Source organism: Tauraco erythrolophus, chromosome 2 (genome assembly GCF_009769465.1).
Source record: "Tauraco erythrolophus isolate bTauEry1 chromosome 2, bTauEry1.pri, whole genome shotgun sequence".
Classification (NCBI taxonomy): domain Eukaryota; kingdom Metazoa; phylum Chordata; class Aves; order Musophagiformes; family Musophagidae; genus Tauraco; species Tauraco erythrolophus.
Window position 1 is genome coordinate 8,063,580 of NC_141466.1, and position 12,965 is coordinate 8,076,544.

Sequence of the window (12,965 nt, forward strand, 5' to 3'; positions counted from 1 at the left end):
TTCAGCCATTCTACTGGAAAAAAAAACAGCCCAAAACCTGTGTCAGGTAGAGGGACATGCTCTGAACTCGGCTGGTGGAGCACATCCAGTTTTATATAGCTGTATCCAAGATCAAAATTTGATTCCAGCATTACCTTGAGCTTAACCAAAACCTCGAGTTGGGACCTGCCAGGAACAATGGGGTCTAAGAGGAAGAGACTTCGCTGGCTGGAAGTTCTCCTGCAGCTTGCCTAGCATTCTTGGTAGCTCCTATGGGGAACTCTATGTTCAGATATCCATCGACAAACACTCACATCTTCTGAGTGGGTATTTTGTGGGATCTTTTGAGAACTGTTGATGTACTAGCCTCCAAAGGGAAGAAAGAAGGAGAAGGAGAAGGAGAAAGAAGGAGAAGAAGGAGAAGAAGAAGGAGAAGGAGAAGGAGAAGGAGAAGGAGAAGGAGAAGGAGAAGGAGAAGGAGAAGGAGAAGGAGAAGGAGAAGGAGAAGGAGAAGGAGAAGGAGAAGGAGAAGGAGAAGGAAGGACAAGAAGGAGAAAGGGAGGGGAAAGGGGAAGGGGAAGGAGAGGAGAAGGAGAAGGAGAAGGAGAAGGAGAAGGAGAAGGAGAAGGAGAAGGAGAAGGAGAAGGAGAAGGAGAAGGAGAAGGAGAAGGAGAAGGAGAAGGAGAAGGAAGGACAAGAAGGAGAAAGGGAGGGGAAAGGGGAAGGGGAAGGAGAGGAGAAGGAGAAGGAGAAGGAGAAGGAGAAGGAGAAGGAGAAGGAGAAGGAGAAGGAGAAGGAGAAGGAGAAGGAGAAGGAGAAGGAAGGACAAGAAGGAGAAAGGGAGGGGAAAGGGGAAGGGGAAAGAGAGGAGAAGGAGAAGGAGAAGGAGAAGGAGAAGGAGAAGGAGAAGGAGAAGGAGAAGGAGAAGGAGAAGGAGAAGGAGAAGGAGAAGGAAGGACAAGAAGGAGAAAGGGAGGGGAAAGGGGAAGGGGAAGGAGAGGAGAAGGAGAAGGAGAAGGAGAAGGAGAAGGAGAACGAGAACGAGAACGAGAACGAGAACGAGAAGGAGAACGAGAAGGAGAAAACAGCAACTCGGGTTTTAAAGTTTCTCAAAACTTCAGCCTGGAAATTGCACAGGGGCTAAGGAGTCAGGCCAGGCCCCCCTCCATGCTCGACCAGATCCGCATCCAGCATTCCTCTCTATGTTTACAGCTGCGGAGAAATTGAATTACCTACATAGTATTATTTTAGCATAAACGAACAGGAAGACTGCACCAAAATTGATGACCCAGCGGGTGTTGCCCCTCCCTGACTGTACTGTATATGCAGAGCTTTCTAGACTCCAATTTATTGGTTTGTCAGAAACTTCAGTTATTTTCATCAAGTTGAGTTTTACATTAAACATTCCTCCACTTAATTGGAACCATGCGGATACATTTGGGCTGCATCCATATTCCTGCTCAAATAAAAGGGGTACTTTGTTACAAATTCAGCATACTTTGCTGTTAAATTATATTTTGCTAGCAATTACAATTAAATATGAAGTTCACACTTAATAGCAGACCTTGTAATCGTGTGGGAGTAGTTCTCCTTCCGTGAACATCATGCGTGGGTGGGAGAAGGGAGAGCCCTGCAGCCTCATTTTAATAATGAAATAAACAGTTCTGCTGGTGAGTAATTCAGGGATCTTAAAACAGGCCAGTGGCAGGATGGAAATTGTTTAAGAAGCTTATTTAACCCTCTCACCTGCTACTTCTAGCTCTCTCAAGAATTACCCACCCAACTGCAGGCAGACAGGAGCAGCACCAAGAGATTTGGGAAGGGATTAGGGAGTGAGGCAGGGGCTTGTGTCACACCTGGTTTTATTCTTGCTTTTAGTACCCTTTCAAATATTGTTCAGGATAGCAAAGTCATATTTGGAGAAAGCTTTTAAAGATCTCTTTACCCCTCCCTTGAATTCTGAATTATAGTAACAATTCTCTAAAAATGTTCTGCTTTTCTGGCATTTGTCTTGGAAAACAGGTAACGTTGGTCCACAAATCGAGATTTCATTTACGGTTTTATATTTTTTTATGCTTGTTCCTGTTAGCCATAAGTGTGCTCGTTGTGCAAAGGTATCAAGTGGTTTCATCAGAAGATGCAGAGGAGACATTTTGCTATGGAAAAGAGGATTTGATACTTTAGTCAGTACAAAGCAGGCTCTTTCAATTTTAAAAATGGAATGCGAGATACTGCAAATGTTACACGTTATGGTGGTATTTCTACTGTGCTGAAATGTTTCTACTGACATGTCATGGAATTATAGAATACAAATCACACTGAAAAATACAAAATATAAACCTTACAGGAAAACTTTCACATTCTAAATCCAATTTTGTTTTGTTTTGTTTTCTGGAAAGAAAGCTTTAAATTTGGATTTGTACATGAGGAAAACTTACAAAAGAATCTAGGTGACTAGTTTTGAGGAGACACTGGTGTGAAATCTTCTTTACTAAAACAAAGAAAACCCAAGATTAACCCAGTTAAAATATATCCACCCAGCTCAAGCTGATTTCCTAGTCTTTGCCCTTAAAATCTCTTGCTGACTTGCAAATGAGCATGATTTCCATGCTGCCCATTTAGAAGCAATTGGAGCTTGTCCTCCATGTACAGTTGGCACTGCCCAGCTATCATGACCCATCATTCAATCCAAAGCACGCCCTCCTTTCCCTCTGCTAAGCCAGGTTTGGTACGTTTGAAAGACAGCTCCATGCGTGTCCGACTCAGAAGAAAAGCAGATGACAAGACTGATGCTGTGTCAGCAATTCAAAGAAACTGCCCTTCCTAATGTTCATGGTCACACGGCAGCAGCAAATAGAAGAGACCCACGTACCACATGGGCTGCAGGAACAGGATTTGTGTCCCCAGACACACAACTTCCACACCGAGACTTGCAGCACGTACCAGAGAAATTTGCGCTGAGCACTTCCTCGCTGCAGCGTGGTGTTTAAAGGAGTGTTTTCCTTCTTTAGCCTGCACGCATATCCCATTTCTTTCCACCATTGTTCCTGCATAACGTGCACATGGAGAAGCCAGCGCCATGCAGGCATAAGCCTTTCAGTTCTCTAGGATGAGGGAATTAAATAGCTATGAGAGCTACAGAAAGCACCATCCTACAATGCTATCATCCTATTTCTGATATGGCACCGGGGATTTAAACCCACAAGAGCACACTGTTCCCACTGTACAGCCCGTCTTACTGTTTCCCTGGAGCAAACTGCTGAACTCTTCTGGTCATCTCCAGAGCTGGCATCTCTCCTGGGGGTTGGTCATCCACAGAGCTAATGTATCTCCTGAGGGTTCTGTGGGATGGCAAAACCCAGGTTCCACCTATTCTGCTTTTACCTCTCCTCTCTGCCTGTGCAGCCATTAGACCTGTAAATACTGGAAAGTCCATCTATCTCAATTATGGGTGGGTGAATCTGGTGGTGTTCCAAGCATTGAAGATCCTTTGAAATTCTTTGAGGGTTCCCAAGCTAGTTCCAACTCAGAAAACACTTTCACTTGGTACAATTTAGCTCCATGTTTCTCTCACCACGCTGTTTTCCAGTTGCAATTTCATTCTAAGCTGGGAAAAAATATTTTCTTTACACTGGAGCTTTTCTAAAAAGATGACAAACATGACTGCATAGACAGCACATGGAACTTTGGAATCTGTGCTGTTTGACTTGTGAAATTTTACAAAGTAATCATCCCTAAAACATCCTAGAAGTTGCTCCACTCTGTTACAAAGTCCCGTCGGCTCCCAAAGGACTTCCCTGGCCAGCACCTCACGGGTTTTTTCACAAGGATTCTCAGTGCCATGCTCCAGCTCACGCTTCAGAGGTGGCCAGAGTTTCCCAAAGGCAAACAGCACAAGAAAATTGCAGCTGAAAGGACAAAACCAGAAATAGTCTACTGAGCCTGAAGCACTGTATTTCTTTCAGAGCTTGGATCCAAGCCCCCATCATCCTGCAAACATGCCTGAAAGGGTATTGCACTGAAAACGACTCCACTTCTTTAAACAAGTCCCCTTCAACAACACATATTCTCATCTGTGCATTTTTAATAGAAGCATAATTTTTGTCATATGTTATAATGAATAGCATACAACTAAACAGTGCGTATAAGACTGTAATTCCATCTGGGAGTTTGTTGACATTGAGAAACCACTTGGGTTTTGCTTTTGTGGTTCATGCTATTACAGCAGCTCAACAAGATTACAGTCCTGTTAGGTATAGCTGGTTATAGGCATTATACCATATGATAATGACTGTATATTTTATTAAAGAAAAGGTTTAAATTTAAATGTGCAATTGAAAATTCTCATCAATGGTCTGATAATACGGTGTTTAAAATTATCTTTCTGTTATTACCTGAGTGGCTTGTTTATTTTATTTAAGATTCCTCATCAAGGGCAGTGAAAATACTTTAGGTGGATTTAATTATATCTATACTGAGGGACCAAAGCATTTCCCTTGTAATTTTGTGGCATCGCTACTTTTATAGGATATGAAAACCAGAACATTGCACTGCCCATAAAGGAAAGTGAACCAGACAAGTCCAGTAATTTCATAGTCTAAACTGAGTTAAATAGATACATAAAAAAGCAGACAAACAGTGAAAACTGCGGGTTTATTTTTTTTTCTTTAATTTCCAGACACTAAGAGTGATACAGTGGCACTGCTAGGGATTGCTTAAAATATATAATAATGTTTTCCTTTAATTTGATTACAATTAATAGATTGGCCAGTCCATGTGTGCATTTCCTCCAAAACGAAGCTTACATTGACACATTTCCCCCTTGTCTGCAAGTAAAGCTATGAAACCCGTGTGAACAGGAGCTTTCATTCTTCTGCACTTTAGTCCCAGGTTGTTTGGATCACCACGGGTTTTAAAAATTTCAGCCGAGCATCCTGTTTCTAGTGTGGCCTCACTCTGCTAATTGCCATTTAGTTCACAGTGAAATAACTGCACTAATGACTTCAGCAAAGTCCAGATGTTCTAGGCTGGGCAGAAGGGAAATATTTCTGATGTGAATTTTTCTACTCAGACAAACCTACTTACAGAATTAGACTTACAGACTGAGGGCACTAAGTCTGATGTCCGGCTCTTTGGCTCTGCCCAGTGTGCTCTGTGGAAAGGTTATTATCTGTGACACCCCTGTACTGGATTTCCAGATTCCACCTTTTGCACCAAGTAAACATTTAGCAGCACCGGCAGAAAAATCACCGAGACAGATCATGGCAGCCCACAGGCGCAGGGCACACGAGACAGAGTGCAGGAAAGGCTGTGGATGTTGTCTGCCCAGACTTCAGTAAAGCCTTGGACACCGTTTCCCACAGCATTCTCCTGGAGAAAGTCACTGCTTATGGCTTGGATGGGAATACTCTTCGGTGGGTAAAAAACCGTCTGGGTGGCCGGGCTCAAAGAATTATGGTAAACAGAGTTAAATCCAGTTGGCGGCTGGTCACAAGTGGTGTTCCCCAGGGCTCAGCACCGGGGCCACTTCTGTTTAATATCTTTATCAATGATCTGGACAAGGGGATGAAGTGCATCCTCAGTAAGTTTGCAGACAACACCAAGTTGGGTGGGAGTGTTGATCTGCTTGAGAGTAGAAAGACTATACAGAGGGATCTGGACAGGCTGGATCGATGGGCTGAGGCCAATTGTATGAGGTTCAACAAGGCCAAGTGCCAGGTCCTGCACTTGGGTCACAACAACCCCATGCAATGCTACAGGCTTGGGGAAGAGTGGTTGGAAAGCTTTCTGGCAGAAAAGGATCTGGGGGTGTTGGTCAATAGGTGGCTGAATATGAGCCAGCAAGGTGGCCAAGAAGGCCAACAGCATCCTGGCTTGTATGAGAAATAGTGTGGCCAGCAGGACTAGGGAAGTGATCATGTCCCCATACTCAGCACTGGTGAGGCCACACCTTGAATGCTGTGTTCAGTTTTGGGTCCCTCACTGCAAGAAGGACATTGAGGTGCTGGAGTGTGTCCACGGACTACAAAGCTGGTGAAGGTTTCAGAGCACAAGTCTTATGAGGAGTGACTGAGGGAACTGGGTTTGTTTAGCCTGGAGAAAAGGAGGCTCAGGGGAGACCTTATCGCTCTCTACAACTACCTGAAAGGAGGTTGTAGCGAGGTGGATGTCGGTCTCTTCTCCCAAGTAACAAGTGATAGGACAAAAGGAAATGGCCTCAAGTTGCACCTGGGGAGGTTTAGATTGAATATTAGGAAAAAATCCTTCACTGAAAGGGTTGTCAAGCATTGGAACAGGCTGCCCAGGGAAGTGCTTGAGTCACCACCCCTGGAGGTATTGAAAAGTCATGTGGACGTGGCACTTAGGGACATGGTTTAGTAGGGACTTGGCAGTGCTCAGTTAATGGTTGGATTTGATGATCTTCAAGGTCTCTTCCAACCTAAATGATTCTACACTGCTTCTCCTTCCCACCGGTGGCTTTACTGAGCTGCTGCTCACCCAATGCCCACACATCAGCCTCAGATGACCCACCACTGCTCCCAGATGTTTGCTCTGTTCAGTCACAGGCACTATTATACTGGGAGAGAGAGGAAGTACTCACACCATCTCCAGTCAGCAAAATTAGGGGAAGAAACTAGAGGGCAAGACTGCCCAAAGAGTCGGTGGAAGCTCTTCTGCTGGAGCCTGCATACTCTGGATTACTGTCTGGAGTCTCTGCAGGTGATGAGAAGCTTCCAGACAGAGACAATATTTGCAAAGCATCTGCTCTAAAGGCCAAGCTGCCGTTTAAAGTGTTAGGAGATATTGGGGTACATTTGCCCATTTATCACAATTTTATGCAGTTGCAGACTCCACTCTAGACTAGAAAAACTGAAACTTAACTTCCAACATAATGGTTCTTCCACCCTGTGGCTAGGGCCTTCTCTGTAGTACAAGATCTTTGCAGACGTTGCTTTCACAACAAAGTCTCCAAGTGGAGATGTGGTGTATACTGGCAAGAGATTTTTGCTGGCAGTGTTTATACCAGCTGCCCAAATGGCATAAGTTACATCCCTCGATAGAGCCTTTTGCTGGTATAAGAACATTTACCAGAACCGATGATTTAATCGGTGGCATGTTTCTTTTCTTCTCTTCCCATGCTCTTAGCTGACAAACCTGTATATGCAAAATGTTTGAATGCAGACAGACCGATTACTTCTGGGGAAGCAGCGCAATGGTCAACAAGTGATTCCAGCACTGATGGGGGAGGGAAGGGGGCTGAAGCAATACAGGCATGACGTGTGATGAAGCAGCCTTCTGACGGATCCTGGGCAATGTCCAACAGTAACATACAGAAATCTGGGTGGGATTTAGGGCTGCATGTTGCTCTTACAGAAGTTCTCCAGAGCCAAGGTGGAAGGAAACAGAAGACAACCACCAATTAAGCTAGTTTCTCAGTGATTTAAGATGCCTAAATCCTCTCACTCAACATGTGTACTAAATTCTCATTAGCCTTAAAATATCACAATGATCAGAAAACCTTCAGTATGGCACTTTCCCACCAAACGCTGTCTTTGTCATCCAGTTGTACCTCCTCACTTGACTAACCAACACAGATTTTTCCTCTGTTAACACCCTGCAATTACTATGACTCCTGGGAGGGCGAGATGGAAAAGGAGAAATGCTTGGGGGTCCAGACTCTATTCACTCTTGCACGTCGTTTACAGCATTGTCAGCTAAGTAATTAAATCATCCTCATTATAAATGCAACACAGAAAGAACACAACTGGATTCCAGGTGAGATCCACAACACTGTCAATTTTTTAAAATATTGTTTAAAGTAGGCAAATTTGATCTGGAGTCTTAGAAAGAATAAATTTGGAAGACCACCAGGTCATTTTTACCAAATCCCTTCTGTAAATGTAATGGCACTTTAATGGAAGAAGTTACCCTATATACACACATAAACAAGAGAAAATTAGTATATATCAGTACTGAAAAATTACTGGAAAACTACTTAATAACTATGTAATGTTTCCTAATACTGTCAGCTGAGTGATTTCCTGCTCCAAGGGGAAACACAGTCCTGCAGTTAATTCCACCAGGTTGCACTCAGGGATTGTTCCTATGCATATAAGTGCTCTTAGTAGTTACCTCGTTTGTGATGACATAAAAGGGGGTACAGAACCCACTCTCTGCCAAAACCCAGAGACATGAAACAGTTTTAGTACTACAGGCAGGCGGAGAGAAAAGGCCAAAGAGAAGATTTCGGTATTTGTTTTCGAAGCTTTAGTTTTATCCTAGGATGAGGGAGCCTGAGTGTCTGCCACAGCTGAACCAGGAATGCTCCAAGGTTTATTGACAGCACCACCACTGTAGAACAGCTACAAATAATTTACTTACCTCAAGACTGACAAATGAAATAATTCAGAAGAAATCAATCAGGAAGCATACAAGCAAGACTAGGTAACTCAGATGCTAGGGCAGATCTGCAGCATGAGTACATTTCCCAGAACTGTTGAGCGATTTGCAGTTGGCATTGCCGAGCACAACTAGAAGGTGCTGTCTTCTGAAAGTGGTACAGCTGTGCTGGAAACCCTCTTTAGCTCTTTCCTCCTTCTTCCCTTCATGTGGATCACTATTCGATCAGAGCTGCATCTTCCCCGTACCACGCTGATCTTGGCACGAGTCTGGACTGAAAAGAGTTTAGACCTTATCTGTTCTGCATCATGTAAGGGTCATTTCGTTTCCTGTGTTCAGTGAAAGCAAAATTGTGTGTCTTTCCTAGGGCTGGACACATTCGTGGTTTTGCCCACGTTACATATTGCTACAGCTAGATACAACTCCAAGTCCTAGCAGCTGGTTTGTACAAAAGGCGGGCACACAGTTCTGGTTTGTTATTACGAAGGGAGGAGAAACTGACTGTCCTCTGGTCTTTCAGAGTGTTTCAGAGGGGAGGAAACCCTCTAGCCGTTACTTTTTAAAACATACCATCCTGAATAAACACGCTGTGGAAGAAGTGGCAAGGATCTTCTGCTGCATTAGGTGTTTTCATTCCAAATAATTCTATTTCTAGGATTAAATAGTCTCCAAACCTGATTTAAGAGTTTCTATATCACCTTCCAGTGAAGCCAGTGAGGATGAAGGGCCCAGCTGCGTACATCTACTTGCCAATTCTTCCTTTAAAAGCAGGGGCAGTTACAGCGTGTTCACATTTACCAGGATTTGTTTAACTGACTTCCAGCGTACCTTACTGGCCGTGTGGGTTTGCAGTCTCATGGATTGCAATTTGAGCTTTGGGGTATATCCAGATTGCATGCTGAGAGCAAAACTGCAACTTTGAACAGTTTTTAGGTGGCTGTGGTCAGGGCAAAGCAGCCAGTTGGTACTGCGTACACACTATTTTTAAGCACTGACCCCACCTTTGATCTCCTTCCAATACCTTCCCTACATACAGCTCGCTCACTGAGCACAACACGCTTCTTTCTCTGTGGGAATTCCTGCATTTCTTATTCTTTTTTTAAGGAGGGAGATTCTCCCCATTCTTAGCAAATTTGGAAAACTGACAAAGGTTAGTGGCTGCTATCAAGAATGCAGTAGAAAAAAACATGGAAAAGGAAAACTAAAGGTCATTCAATTCAGGCTTTTCCTGTAACATATTAAGTCAGGGCTACTTAAATGGAGGACTCTGACCCAGACCTGGCCTGAGGTAGTTTTGTTCACAGCACCCCAAGGACCCATGCACCAGAGGTGTGCAGACATCTGGGTCAGTTGTCAGAGGCTCCCTTTGCAGTTCCTGAGCAGTAGGTGCTTCATTTCACACACCATTTTAAAGACTTACTTTAAAATGAGATTGTGACCTCCATTTTTTGTTTTCCATTGGCAAAAAGGTGAGTCAGGGGTGATAACTGTAACCTGGTAGATACATAGGTTTGACAAACTGGCCTTGAAGTCATAAACAGAGACAGCAAGGAAGAAATGAGGGCACATACCAGAAGGAAGTCAACAGCAATCCTGACATTTTGTCCCATAAACTGCTTCTGCATTTTACTTTAGAGAGTCATTAAAGAAAAAAAAAAACAAATTCCCAAGAAGTTACTTGGACTTCAAGGACTAAACTTCTCTCTCCCCATACCCAGTTCAGGATTGTATCCACTGAATTACAGACCAGGATCTCTCCCACTTCCTCTCCTTCTTGCCCCAAGACTTTAGCATTCCTGGCTGCATAGGTCCACCTTCAGCACGGCAGGAGGGACACTACCTACATGGAGAGACTGAAAAGGCTGGATTAGTTGAGAACAGAAATCAGTAAAAATCACTTCCACAGAAACTTTCTAACAGAGGAAACAGCTGAAAAAATGGGCATTCATTTGCTAGAACAAAAATATACCCAACTAAAGTATCACACATTTAAAAAATTCTTAGGCACTAAGATTTTTAAGCACAAAGGAGTGTGAAACTCTGACACCATTATTATTAAAGTCAAGAAAGAAACAGGCAGAGATAACATGAATATCTGCAAGCACATTACCTCCTTCAGGGAGGGAAACACACGTGTACGCACATTTGTACCTATATGTGTGCGAACACATGCAGTGGGGGAGTCAGGAAAGGAAACAATTTTAATTTCCTAGACTCCCTAGGAAAAAGAAATTCAGATCATGGTATATTTTTCCTTAAATAAACAAACTAAAAGTTGCAAAATAACAATGTAGAAATTTCTCCTTTGTGTCAGCACAGATTTCTGAAGTATTAGACTATAATCCATTTTATAATATGATGAATTTGTAAATGTTTTCAAGAGTCAAAGAATATTATCTCAATCTAATATATTATTTTAATATAACTGAAGAAAGAGAAAACATTAACTACTTGATGCAAACGGTAGCTGCTGTCTTGATTTTATGCAGACAACAAATTAGCTCATGTTTAAAGCTGTAGGGATTTGTTTGGGCTTCTCATAGTCTTTCTGTTTGCCTTAATGTTATCCTACCATACTATCTTCTAAGTACAGGAAGTTTACTTGGAAACATTTTTTTTTTTTCATTAGACCACGATTCCTTGGAATAATTGTTTTAATATTGCCTTTATGGCTGGGCTGTTTGAAGTCTATGTAGCATACCAAAATCATCTTGTGAGAAAACGTTGAATTTCTTTGAGTTTTCTCCCAGGATTCAGAACTTTAAAAATGCTGTTCTTTTCTTCTCTGAGGTCGTTTTCTGGTGGTAAGAGCTAGTGGGCTTCTAAGCTCTCCATTCAAAGCATCTTCAAGGCATTTCCTTCCACCCTGTTCTTTGTTTTATGAATTTTCTCATGGCTACCTAAGTAATTTTCACCAAGGTTCAGCACAAAGTTTCACAAACGACTGCTCAACGATGATCCGTGAGCAGGCTCCAGGTTTTCCAGGACATTCAGATGCTGCAAACTGCCTTCAGACCTGGGAGCTACTGCAGCTAGAAATAGCCAGCCCCTCAGAGACGCAGCACAGGGACAGATTTGCACTAAGTTTCACGGTCATCACTGGCAAAGCTGGAAAACGATCCAAGACCCGTATTCTAACTATAACACCATGCTTGCTTTCCTGGCATAAAGAGAAACAAGAACATGCCAGAGATGCAAAGCAAACGCCAAGCTGTAGAATGGGCCCCTAAAGTATTTTGTTCCCTGGAGAGAGATTAAAGTGTTGCAGTACATATAAACACCTGCCTAATGATGACAGAATAGAATTTATTGCTTCATGCAGCAAAAATGCCTCAGAAATAAGATACTAGACGCACTGTTGAGATCATCCAAAACACACCATGTGTTGTAGTTATCACAAACTTCAGGTGATCAGTCTAAAACATCTGCAGCACAGGTACTATCTGGTGAACACCAAGGCACAGCTTGTAGAAACTCTGCCCAGGACCCTCTAGAGATTGTAAAGTAGCTGAGACATGATAGACTCGAAAGAACACCTCACTTCATGAACCTCCACCACTACCCCAGCACAGCAGCTCCAGTGGAAGCACTGCCAAATGTCTGAGCTGCGCACCCTCTCCTTCAGCTTATTGCACTCTTAGGTTAGTGAAAACACATTTCTGAGGCTGGGATAGTAAGTCTGAACAGAGACCTTGACACAGAACTGCTGCACCTTTTCCTTTGGGAATCAACTATCTTCTATAAGCACACTTAAGCCACAAAGCGTTTCTATAGGAAGAAAACTGGACTTCAAAAATGTTAATCAAATGCAATATTTTAAACAAATCTTTCTAATCCCTCTTGATACCTCCACATGGTCAAAACCCAAAGCTATATGATAATGAGGACCTGTTGGAAAAAGTAGTATCAGGGCCATACAGAAAATCTTTCCAGCTCTACTGGGTTTAAATTTGGTATGAGTAGGGGTAATTTCCATTAAACTGTCTATACTAAATCTGACAGTCATGTTAAAGGTGAGGTAGTGTAATTTATATATCGGCTGTAATATGGTTAAAATCCCAGTACAAATGGCAAAACAATCTACACTGCAGTCATCTGACATTGTTGGGTTTGTTTTCTCTTATGAAAAAAAAGATTTCATGGCTTTTTATTGATGGGAGATGTAATCAAAATGGTCACTCTTGACTGAGGAGAGTTAATCATGCAGGTTGAGGAGGAACCATATTTGCAGATTGTAAATTAGGTGAAAAAGATCCATGTTTATTTATTTTCATTTCTTCTCCTCTGGACAAAAATCCCTATTTTATTATCCGGAGCAACTGGCAAATATTTTAAAATACAGTCCTTACAAATTACAAATTTAGCTTCGCTCCTCAGATCTCAAGCCAACAACAGCTAAGAGAAAGAAAAAAACAAATAAATCCTTATTCCCACTCACCCTTTCACCACCTTCACGATTCTGTTCCTCTCAGAAAAAATGAAGAGAACCGGTGAACTTTGCAGCGTGCCAGAGAAGCTGGTGCACATGGGCTATTTTAGATCAAAGGGAAAATGAGGTGCCAAAAGCTCCCTTACTATTATACCAA